The sequence below is a fragment of the Mandrillus leucophaeus genome, unplaced genomic scaffold (genome assembly GCF_000951045.1).
Source record: "Mandrillus leucophaeus isolate KB7577 unplaced genomic scaffold, Mleu.le_1.0 Scaffold68, whole genome shotgun sequence".
In the NCBI taxonomy this organism is placed as follows: Eukaryota; Metazoa; Chordata; class Mammalia; order Primates; family Cercopithecidae; genus Mandrillus; species Mandrillus leucophaeus.
This window is the reverse complement of record NW_012107363.1, coordinates 4,095,965-4,105,632: the sequence shown is the minus strand read 5'-3', so window position 1 is coordinate 4,105,632 and position 9,668 is coordinate 4,095,965. Positions and strand designations below refer to the sequence as shown.

Genomic DNA, 9,668 nt, shown 5'->3' with positions numbered 1-9,668 from the left:
GGTCACTCCCCTGCTCAAACCTCTTCCATGGCTCCCTATTGCCCTTGGGGTGCAGGCCAAAGCCGGTACCTGACATGCAAAGTTTTGCACGTTCTGTCCCTTGCACCCCCACCCCCACCAGTTGTTTCTTGCTAGTCTTGCATGCACACAGTCTACTGCAGCACCCAAATGGGGCTTGGGGGATTTCAAGCCTTCCGGCCCTTGCTTAGATTGAGCTTTTAGCCTGGAATGTCCATATCCCCAAAGTCTACCAGACAAAAACTGACTTCTCCAGACTTCAGCCCTGGGGCTCCTTGTCCTTGGGGATTGTCTGTTCACCTGGTGCCCAGATGGAGGTGACCTCAACCTCTCTCTGTGCCTCACTTTGCCTTGCAGGAGGTCCACTGGAGCCCTCACTCTGCGCCCTCATCCTTCCCTGCCTGACCCCTGGTGGGACTGTGAGGCCCTGGTGGCTGGCCTGTGTGCACGTGGTGGCTTCCGATGGCAGAGCATGTCTGTGCACTGGCCCTGCGGAGTGGCTGGTGCCTGTGGGTCACCAGCTCTGTCCTGACAGCAACCTCACACAGCAGGAATCACTGCTGGCTGAGGTCCACAGGGACCAAGGCTTGGGGAGGCCCACCGGCACAAGGGGGCCTGGGGTGGAGCACCTCCTGGCCAAGTGGGAGCCCTCGACAAGCCCCCTTTGGGAGGCACTCGGGGGTCTTTGAATGGTGCCTGCGGAACAAGTGAAGGGCAGCCAGGGAGAGAGCACTGTGCCAGGGCTTGGAAGACCTCAGATGCTCTGAGTCAAGAACTCGAATCCTTAAACTGCAGCGTCGCTCTGGGAGGCTCACGGTTGATTCTGCAGCTGCCTGCGCGGCCGCCCCCAACTGCAACTCCATCCGTTTAAAATGGGGGCCACTTTATTGCCCAGCTTCCTGGCAGCTGCTACAGCTGTGGGAACCAAAATGGGCTATTCATGCTGCTGGTCCAAACACTGGCTGGGCCACGCCACCAGCAGTTGGGGCAGCTCACAGGAAATAGCATCATCGAGATGTGGCTTCATCTTAGCGAACCCTGTCTGTCCTTGTGGACTGAATTCAGAAGCCAAACTGCAGAGCCCTGGCCCATGGCAAAACTTTCCATCTTCAAAGCAGAGTTGCCGGCAACCAAGGAGGCGGCCCACTCCGGCGGGGATGCTGGCTCCGAAAGATTCTGGTTGGGTGCTGAGCTGGTGTGAGTGTGTGGCTGGCGTCCGGCCATGTGGTGTGTCCATCCCTGCCACAGCTGGCCTGCCTGCTGGAGATGGTGACACCTTGAGCGTGACAGTCGGTGAGGGCATTGACATGCGGGTGGGGCCGCGTGTGCTGTGATTAATATTGTCCTTGTAATTACTGTGATTTTAAGACTCTCAGCTGCGGGACACTTACCGTTGATTTTGTTGGAGTAAAAAATGAATTTTTTTTTTTGGTTTCAGTCTTATATGTGATTTAAAGAAATTCCCCATTTCAGACAAATCATTTAAGAAAATGACTAAGCATCACTTTATATAACAACCATTAAGATAATTTGCCACTCTGTTTTGATTCAGGGTACAATATTCTCTGAGAAAAGAGACATTCTCTGCTTTCTTAAGTACTTCCAAAAGACTGAGTTAAATCCCTTCCCCAGTAAAAATAAAAGGCCTGGTTTTCCATCTAAGTATTCAAATTTAGCTGAAGCAGGAACCAAAGTTTCCAATTATTCAGCAGCCTCTTCAAAGCGCAGATTTTATGTAAGGAAAATGATTGACATTTATCGAGTGTTTAGTTTCAACCAGGCACTGTCAGCCTGTAAGACAGAGGCTGCTGTGACCCCACAGCGGGCAAGGAAGAAGCTTGCCCCATCACACATTTATTAAGCGACACTATTGTGCCCCAGCCTGGCGGCCTTCTTCAGAGCCTGGGCCTGTTGCTGCCAGGCTGTGCATCCCCTGGGAAGTCTGGGGAGGCCAGGACCCCGGTGCGCTCTTGCAGGCGGGGGCAGGAAAGCAGAGGCGAGGAGGTGAGGAGGGCTTGCGGCAGGCGGGACTTCCCCTCCTCATGCTGTATGTCTCAGGCCACCTTTGAACGCACAGCCCTGGCCCCCTTACTCACCTTCCAAAGGCTCCTCGCTGCCCACCTGAGGTCCAGCACCTTGGCAGTGTGTCCGGAGTGTGCAGGGACTGGCCCAGCCCACATCTCCAACAATTTCCCACTCTCATGGGCAGGGGGCTCCGGTGAGCAGGATCCTTGGACCATCCCTGCCTCCACGTCTGCTGTGGCAGGGGCCCCGTCCAGGGAGCGGCAGGCCTGGGGAGCCCCCACTGCTCCTGTGCCCCTGCAGAGAATATCACTGCCTCCCCTTCCTCCTGCGTGTCTCGGATGTGCCCTCTCTGCTGTTCAAACCAGCTGGGATTGCTTCACTCTATTCCAGTGATGCCCCTAGGCTAGACTGGGGCCTCCTGGGGGGTGTCTGGTTCCACCCTGTACCTCCGGTGCCCGGCCCAGGGCAGGGGCTCACTGGGCGGCTGTAGAACTGGTCTGGGTTGATGTTTGTTAGGTCTCTGGTGAGCCGCCGAGCCACGCACCCTGGTCCAGGCTCCTCCTGGAAGAGATGATTCTTTGCCCATCAGACTGGCCTTGGCAACCATGTTGAAAGTCAGTGGACAGAGACAATGGGCCCGTTTGTGGCCCTCAGGTCTGCTGCACTGGTCTGGCTGTCTCTCCCTGCGCCACTCCACGCCGCCTTGCTGCTGTCGCTGTGTGCTCGGCTTGGAAGCTGGAGTCCTGCTTAGTTCCTCTTTCTCAAGATTCCCTTGGCTCTTCTGGGCCCGTGCATTTCCACATGTGTTCTAGAATCACTCCGTCCCCGGCTGACTCTACAACAAAGTCAGCTGGGATTCTGACGGCGATGGTGTGGAAGGTGTAGACCAACTTGGGGGCATCGCCAGGCTACTTCTTTGCTTTAGGAAGTCCTCCTTCTACTGTTCCATCAATCACTCATTCATCCACTCACACCTTCGTTTTCACTGTGGGGCTTCAGTGCCCAACACTGTCACTGCCCTCAAGGAGCCCAGCCCCGCGTGGGGAGCTGGAGGCAGTGAGGGTGAGTCCAGGCGTCAAGGCTCTGGCAGGGTCTCCACTTAGCTGAGTGGGGGCCAGTGTCAAGGAAGAGCTTTCTGGGGGTGCTGCAAGCCGGAGAACAGCGGGATGGGGTGGGCGGTGTGGGCGGTGTGGGTTCACGCAGGTGGGGAATTTTCAAGCCAAGGGACCTGGGTGTCCAGGAGGGGCCTTTCCTCTGCCTCACTTCTCTGAATCTATAAATGACGAATACTCCTTGAAGACATCAAACAGCCAACATTCCTCTAAATATTTACACAGGGCTTACATGACTAATACATCAAAACAGGAATTCAGCAGATTACATTTCCCCAGATATTTAAACATTGATTACAATCAAACTCTTCTAAACTTTCAATTAAAATCATGGAAGTAATCTATCTATCTCCTTATTGCTTTCAACACTTCAAAAGGCAGAACACACAGTTTGGATTTCAGGACTAAAAATCCGGTGACATAGTGGCCTGTTAATATTCATTTCATTGTCGTATCAGTTTTGTTACCTCCTTCCCCTTCTCCTGCCCACCTCCCCCTCTGCCTCCCTGTCCTCCTGTTTCCGGAGCCACCACTCCTGGGTGACATTTTGGTGTTACAGTAACACCTGCCTTCACTGACACCTCCTCTGGTCCTGCAGGGTGTCCATGGAGTCTGGCGAACATGACAGGGACCTGGAGTGTCTCCCAGACCTGCAGCCCCTGTGCAGCTGAGCTTCCTTTCATTGTTCAAGTTCGTGGTTTCTGCTGATAGACTCTTTGGGCTCCCATCTTTCTCTGTTTTGCACCCTGGCGTTTTCTTTAGGATGTGTGTCCGTCTGAGTCAATTTGGGTTGCTGTAAGAATACCACAGACGGGGATCTTAAATAAGAGCTCTTTATTTCTCACAGTTCTGGAGGCTGGGAAGTCCAAGAGCAAGGGGCTGGCAGATTTGGTGTCTGCTAAGGGCTCCCTTCTTGATTTGCAGATGGCATCTTCTTGCTGTGTCCTCACATGGTGGAGAGAGGCCATCTCCCTGGAGTCTCTTCTCATAAGGGACCACTGTGGGGTCCCACCCTCAGGACCTCATCTGACCCTAATCACCTCCCAAAGTCCTCACCTCTCAATACATGTGATATGGTTTGGCTGTGTCCCCACTGAAATCTCATCTTAAATTATAGTTCCCATAATCCCCATGTGTTGTGGGAGAGACCTGGTGGGAGGTAACTGACTCATGGGGGTGGTTACCTCCCTGCTGCTGTTCTCGTGGTAGTGACTGAGCTCTCAGGAGATCTGATGGTTTTATAAGGGGCTGTCCCCTCTTTTGCTCCACACTTCTCCTTACTGCTGTCATGTGAAGAAGGACATGCCTGCTTCCCCTTCTGCCATGATTGTAAGTTTCCTGAGGCCTCCCCAGCCATGTGGAAGTATGAGTCAATTAAACCTTTTTTTTTTTTAAATAACTTACCCAGTCTCAGGTATGTCTTCATTGGCAGTGTGATAACAGACCAATACACCATCCCACAGGGGATCTGCGGGGGATGCAAACATTCAGTCCATGGCAGTTCCTTGTGGTTTTCCTCCCTGGGGTTCCCTGGCCCAGACTGTTATATGTGGACTGGTCATTAGCACTGGCAGGTGTCCTGTCTTGGGTGCTGAAGGACTGAGCCTGTGAACAAGCTCTGCCTTTCGGGATATGGGCTCAGGTGGGCCACCCTGGGGGCATCGTGGTCTCTGGAATGTGGGAGCAGGTTTTGGAGCAGGCCCTGCCTTCCTACTCTTAACACAGACACTGCTGTCTCCGTTTCCTGCAAACAAACACTCTTCTCCTCTTAGACAGAAAAGCAAATGTATATCCAATCTTTATAAGCAGATAGAAGCTTGGTTCAACAAATGAACGACCCATGTGTATTCAATTTCCCGTTTATTAAAATTAATAAAAATGGGCCATGTTGTATGAGCCCCTTTGCCGTCACCATTTCCCGAGGCTGTATCCATAATGGAATGACGAGACCCTTGGAGACAGCAGCTTGAAGGAGCTGGACGATTGCTGCTCCCACATAACAGTCCTGAGCTGACTGTTCTAGGTCGATGGTCATGGCCACTCAGGGACCTAGGTCTCCCCATGTTGCTCCCACAATGAGGCCATGGCCACCTGGCAGGTGCAGGTCCAGCCTACTTGGAGTGGACAGGAGTGAGAAGGATGCAAGGCCAGTATCTCCAGCCCCATCCAAGCCTGGATGTGGCAGAGGCCGGAACAGACTCTTGGAGCACCTTCCCGGCTGGGCCTGGGGTGGGTCCGGCAGGGCAGCCCTGGCCTGGTTCCCTCCCTAGGGAGGAAGTCTGCAGCCTGCACCATGAGGGGTGGCACCCTGTGTGTTAACTTCCCTCCTGTGAGGAGCCTTATGGACCCAGAGCTCTTCTGAAACTCAACTGATTTAATTAATCAGTGTTGTAATTATTACTGTTTTTGTGCTCGGGTTATTATAACTTGGCAGGAGGGAGAGCCTTCAAGCAGGATGCTTTGTCCTTCTGGAACAATCCCTGGTGTCTGGAAAGCATCCTTGCTTTCTGGCAAAACAGGGTGTTCTAGGTGTTTCTGGATATTTCCTCCCTAGGATGTGGAGTTGGTGGCCCTCCAAGGATCCTTGCCGTCTTCCATTGCAGAGGAGACTCCAGGCACAGGAAAAAGGGACCCGCGGCTTTTCATAGAGACAGGATTGGAAAAAAAAAAGGTCTTTTTATAAATATCAATAATTTTCATAATATTCCCAATTGCACATGTAATGCTGCTGCCGCTCTTTTCCCCAGTACTAGGGCCCTCTCACATGGACCTGGAGAAGGCTGTGATCTCGGAGCCTGCGGCACAGGAGGGCTGTGGGGAGGTGGAGGCTGGGGGTTGCAGCTGCACTGATGTGCAGGGGTCTGGGTCCAGGCCAGCTTTCCTGTCTGCACTGCCTCCTTCATCCTGACCCCCGTCCTGACCCTGTGTCCCTGGAGAGCTGCCTCAGGGTCACTGTCCAAGGGGCCTCTGCCCTGGTCACAGCCCCCTTCCTGCTCTTGTGGTTCCAGGACACCCTGCTTGAGCCCTTGTGGACCTCCATGGACCCAGCCACGCCCAGAGCCACAGAGCCGAGACCTGTGTCTTCCAGGGCCTTGCTCAGAGAAGGCTGCTGGGACAAAGAGCATTTCCTCCCTTTCTCCCTCCCTCCCTCCCGTCTTTCCTCCTCCCTCCCTCTCTTCCTTCCTCCCTCCCTCTCTCTCTCCCTTCCTCTCTTTCTCCTTCCCTCTCTCCCTCCCTCCCTTCCTCCCTTCTTTCTCCCTTCTTCCCTTCTTTCTCCCTCCCTCCCTCCATTCCTCTTTTTCTCCCTCCCTCTCTCCCTCCCTCCCTTTCTCACTTCCTCTCTCCCTTCCTCCCTCCCTTCTTTCTCCCTCCCTCCCTCCATTCCTCTTTTTCTCCCTCCCTCTTTCCCTCCCTTCCTTCCTCCCTGTCTTCCGTTCTCTTCCTCCTTCCATCATTAATTTATTAACCAAAAACTCCCTGTTGAGCACCTACTGTGTGCAGTGTAAGAGGCTAGCCTGTCCGGCTGAGCTGAGCCTAAGGCGGAGGTGACCCCTCCTGAGAGCCGCGCCGCTCTCAGAGCTGGTAAGGACTCGCGTCACACAGGAGGCTCTGAGGCCCGGCATGCACTGGCTCTGCTGTGGATTCGCCCATGTCCCAGGCACAGGCTCACACCTGAAGCCCAGCTCTAGCAGCCGAGATAGCCTTGACAAGGGCCAGCTCCTGCCTGCCAGAATAGAGATGAGCCAGAAGCCCCAGGCTGCCTCCTGCAGGAGGGGCTGGGTCCCGATGTCCTCCACAGCGACACAGGCACGTCTCCCAGGCACACGTGCGCCGCCCCCCCCAACACACACAGGCGCATTGCAGGCGGCTTTCTGAGAGGGGACAGCACAGGGAAGGTGGTAAGCTTTGGCATCAGGATGACCAGGGAACCCCGGGCTGCGACCAGGGCACAGGCCACCAGCACTCTGCCTCTGTGCCTCTTATCCACGACATGGGGCTCGTACTAACAGCACACACTATGGGAAGGATTAGGTGTGATGCTCTGGGCCAACTGTGGGCACAGGGAATCGAGAAAGGGCTTGGTGGCCCACAGCTGCCATCAGAGTTGTCATATGGTGAGGATTTTATGGTTTTACCATGATGGGTATATATTCTTCAGAGAAAGGCGGACACCCGGAAACCCAGATCCTGTCCCGTAGCTGTGGAGCCAGCATAGGTCCCACTGCCCCAGGGACAGGCCCAGCTGCTTGTTCTGGGATATGGGGCTGCAAATGTTGTGAGCTTCCCAGGGGGCTGAGAGAGGCCAGCCAAGGACTCCGAGGACAATGGGGAGGTGGGGAGGTGCGGAGGTGGGCCTCCAGCTGGGGAGGAAGCATGGGAGGGTGAGGACTGAGGTCCCCAAAGTCTTCTCCAAACCCCAAGATTCTCAGATGTATGCTTTAGGACACGACAATGGCTTAGTGACTTTCACTCAGGGACAAAGCCCCCAGCAGAGTCAGCATCCATGCTCCTAAGTGTCAGGTGCCTCTGGGCCACCTTTGTGCGCTGTGCCTGCCCCTGCCTCTGCCAACAATCTACCCCTTAGGTTCTGATGACAGAGTCCCTGTCATCAAATGGCTTTCTTTACACCAGGGCCAGGGCTGCTCAGATCTTCTGACACAGTCACCTGCTGGGCCTCAGGGACACTCGGGCACCCTCCCCCTGGAAAGGCCACCTGGGTTTTGGAGACAGACAGGCACAAGTGTGACTTGGAGTTCCGCCTCCCTGGAGCTGCCTCCTGACCACTCTGGGTCTCCATTTCCCACCTGTAGAGAGGCAAACAACAGCATTGGGCATGGGGCTGATGTGGAAAAGACGCTGCGGAATCTGCATGTCACAGGTGCTCACCTTGTGTTTCCAGAAGGATTCTCGGGCCAAGGCGTGGGAGTGAGGAATCTGGAGGGCTGGGCCACCAGCAGAAACCTGCAGGGAAGAGGACCTGGTGTGAGGAGTGGGCTGCAAGGTGAGGAGTTCTGGGGACTAAGGGGTGGGATCTGCACTTCATCCTGGGAGGTCATTCGATGGGGGCCTGCCCCCCGGAGCAAGTCAGCTGCCTGGTCGCTACGGCAACATAAACACCAACGATGGGCAGGCCCTGCTCTGGATGCTAACTCTGTTTTTTTATCTTTCCCAGCTCTATTTTACACGGTTTGCCAGCATTTACTGAAGGACAGCTGTGCCTTGGGCTGTCCCCAGGAATCCTGCTATCCCCATTGTACAGATGAGGAAATTGAGGCTCATAGAGTTTGCAGAATGTGCCCAATTCAGCATGCAACTGAGATGCTGCAGGGTGGGGTGGGTCTAGATGGCCCCAAACTGGTCTCCTCACTGCTCCATTGCTGCAGTGGGGACCCAGTGAGCACTGGGAGCCAGGGCTGGTGAGGTGGCTCCAGGGAGCGCCTCTGCACAAGCACGCAGGGCACATTTGTAGCCCTGCCCAGGCGAACGGTGCACAGCAGGCCAGGCTGAGGGCAGCAGGAGGAGCCCTGGGCTGGGGGTTGACCTTGTCCCAACGTCCACGTCAGTGCTGGCAGGTGATGGGTTTCTCTGTGGCCGATCCCTCCTCTGGCTCTCTCCAGGTTCTGCACACGTCCGGCTCTCTCCTGAGCACCTGTCCCGCTCCTGAGGCTGCTCACTCCTCTGTCACAGGGCTTGCAGAAGGATGCTTGGGCAGATCTCTCTAGCACCAAGGCCCTGCTTCTCCCCAGCCCATGGTTTCCGGTGTGGATCTGCCAGCCTTCCTGGTGAGCACAGGATGATGAGAACCTAAAGCAGCCATGTAGGTGGGGCTTTGTGGAAGGCTGCGTGGGTACCCAGGCTTTCTAAGGTGGCCTGTCCTGTACACAGCTTGGTGTGCACAGAGCTGACTTGGAGGTGAAATGGATGCATTTTTTGTAGACTTGATGCCCTGGATGCCCAACCCAGGGATGGATGTGCAACGGAGGGCCCAGCTGGAGCTCTCCCCGGACCACAGCAGGGACAGCTCTGCTGCAGGTGCTGACAGCAAGGCCTGGGGAGTAGAGGGAGCAGACAGAGCCAGAGATGGAGGGTGAGGGGCCAGTTCTTTCGGGACCTAGAATAAAGAAGTGGAAAACATTTATTAAAAAATCCGCTGCAACACCCCTGAAAGGCGCAGTTTGGTGCCCGTGCACTCCCACTCTCCCCGCAGCTTGGGAGCTGCTGTGCAGTGGGGGAAGCCGAGACCCCCACAGCTCTGTTTTACTCTCAGTGATAGAAGGCATGGTACAAACTCTGTGTCCAGCCCTTCCCCGAGTTACATCACAATATGAGGATGCTGCAGCTGGCCTGTGGTTCACTATTGACGAAGAAAAGGCAAGCTAGGAGCAGCAGAGTGAAGCCCAGGCTCTGCAGAAAATAGCAGCTGAGGGTGAGGAGGAGAGGAGGCTGAAGAAGGTGAGGAAGTGAGGAGTGAGGAGGTGAGGAGTGAGGAGGTGAGGAGGTGAGGAGTGAGGA

The 9,668-nt window shown here is 55.1% G+C and overlaps 1 long non-coding RNA gene across 1 annotated transcript; it reads right to left on the bottom strand.

Annotated features, from left to right (window-relative positions):
• Positions 1-5,000: 5,000 nt before the first annotated feature.
• LOC105555304 lies at positions 5,001-9,383 on the bottom strand. Its single transcript, XR_001008456.1, has 3 exons — positions 8,698-9,383; positions 8,043-8,117; positions 5,001-5,266 (listed from the first exon to the last, which is right to left on the bottom strand). It is a non-coding gene; the product is annotated as an uncharacterized LOC105555304 (long non-coding RNA).
• Positions 9,384-9,668: the final 285 nt, after the last annotated feature.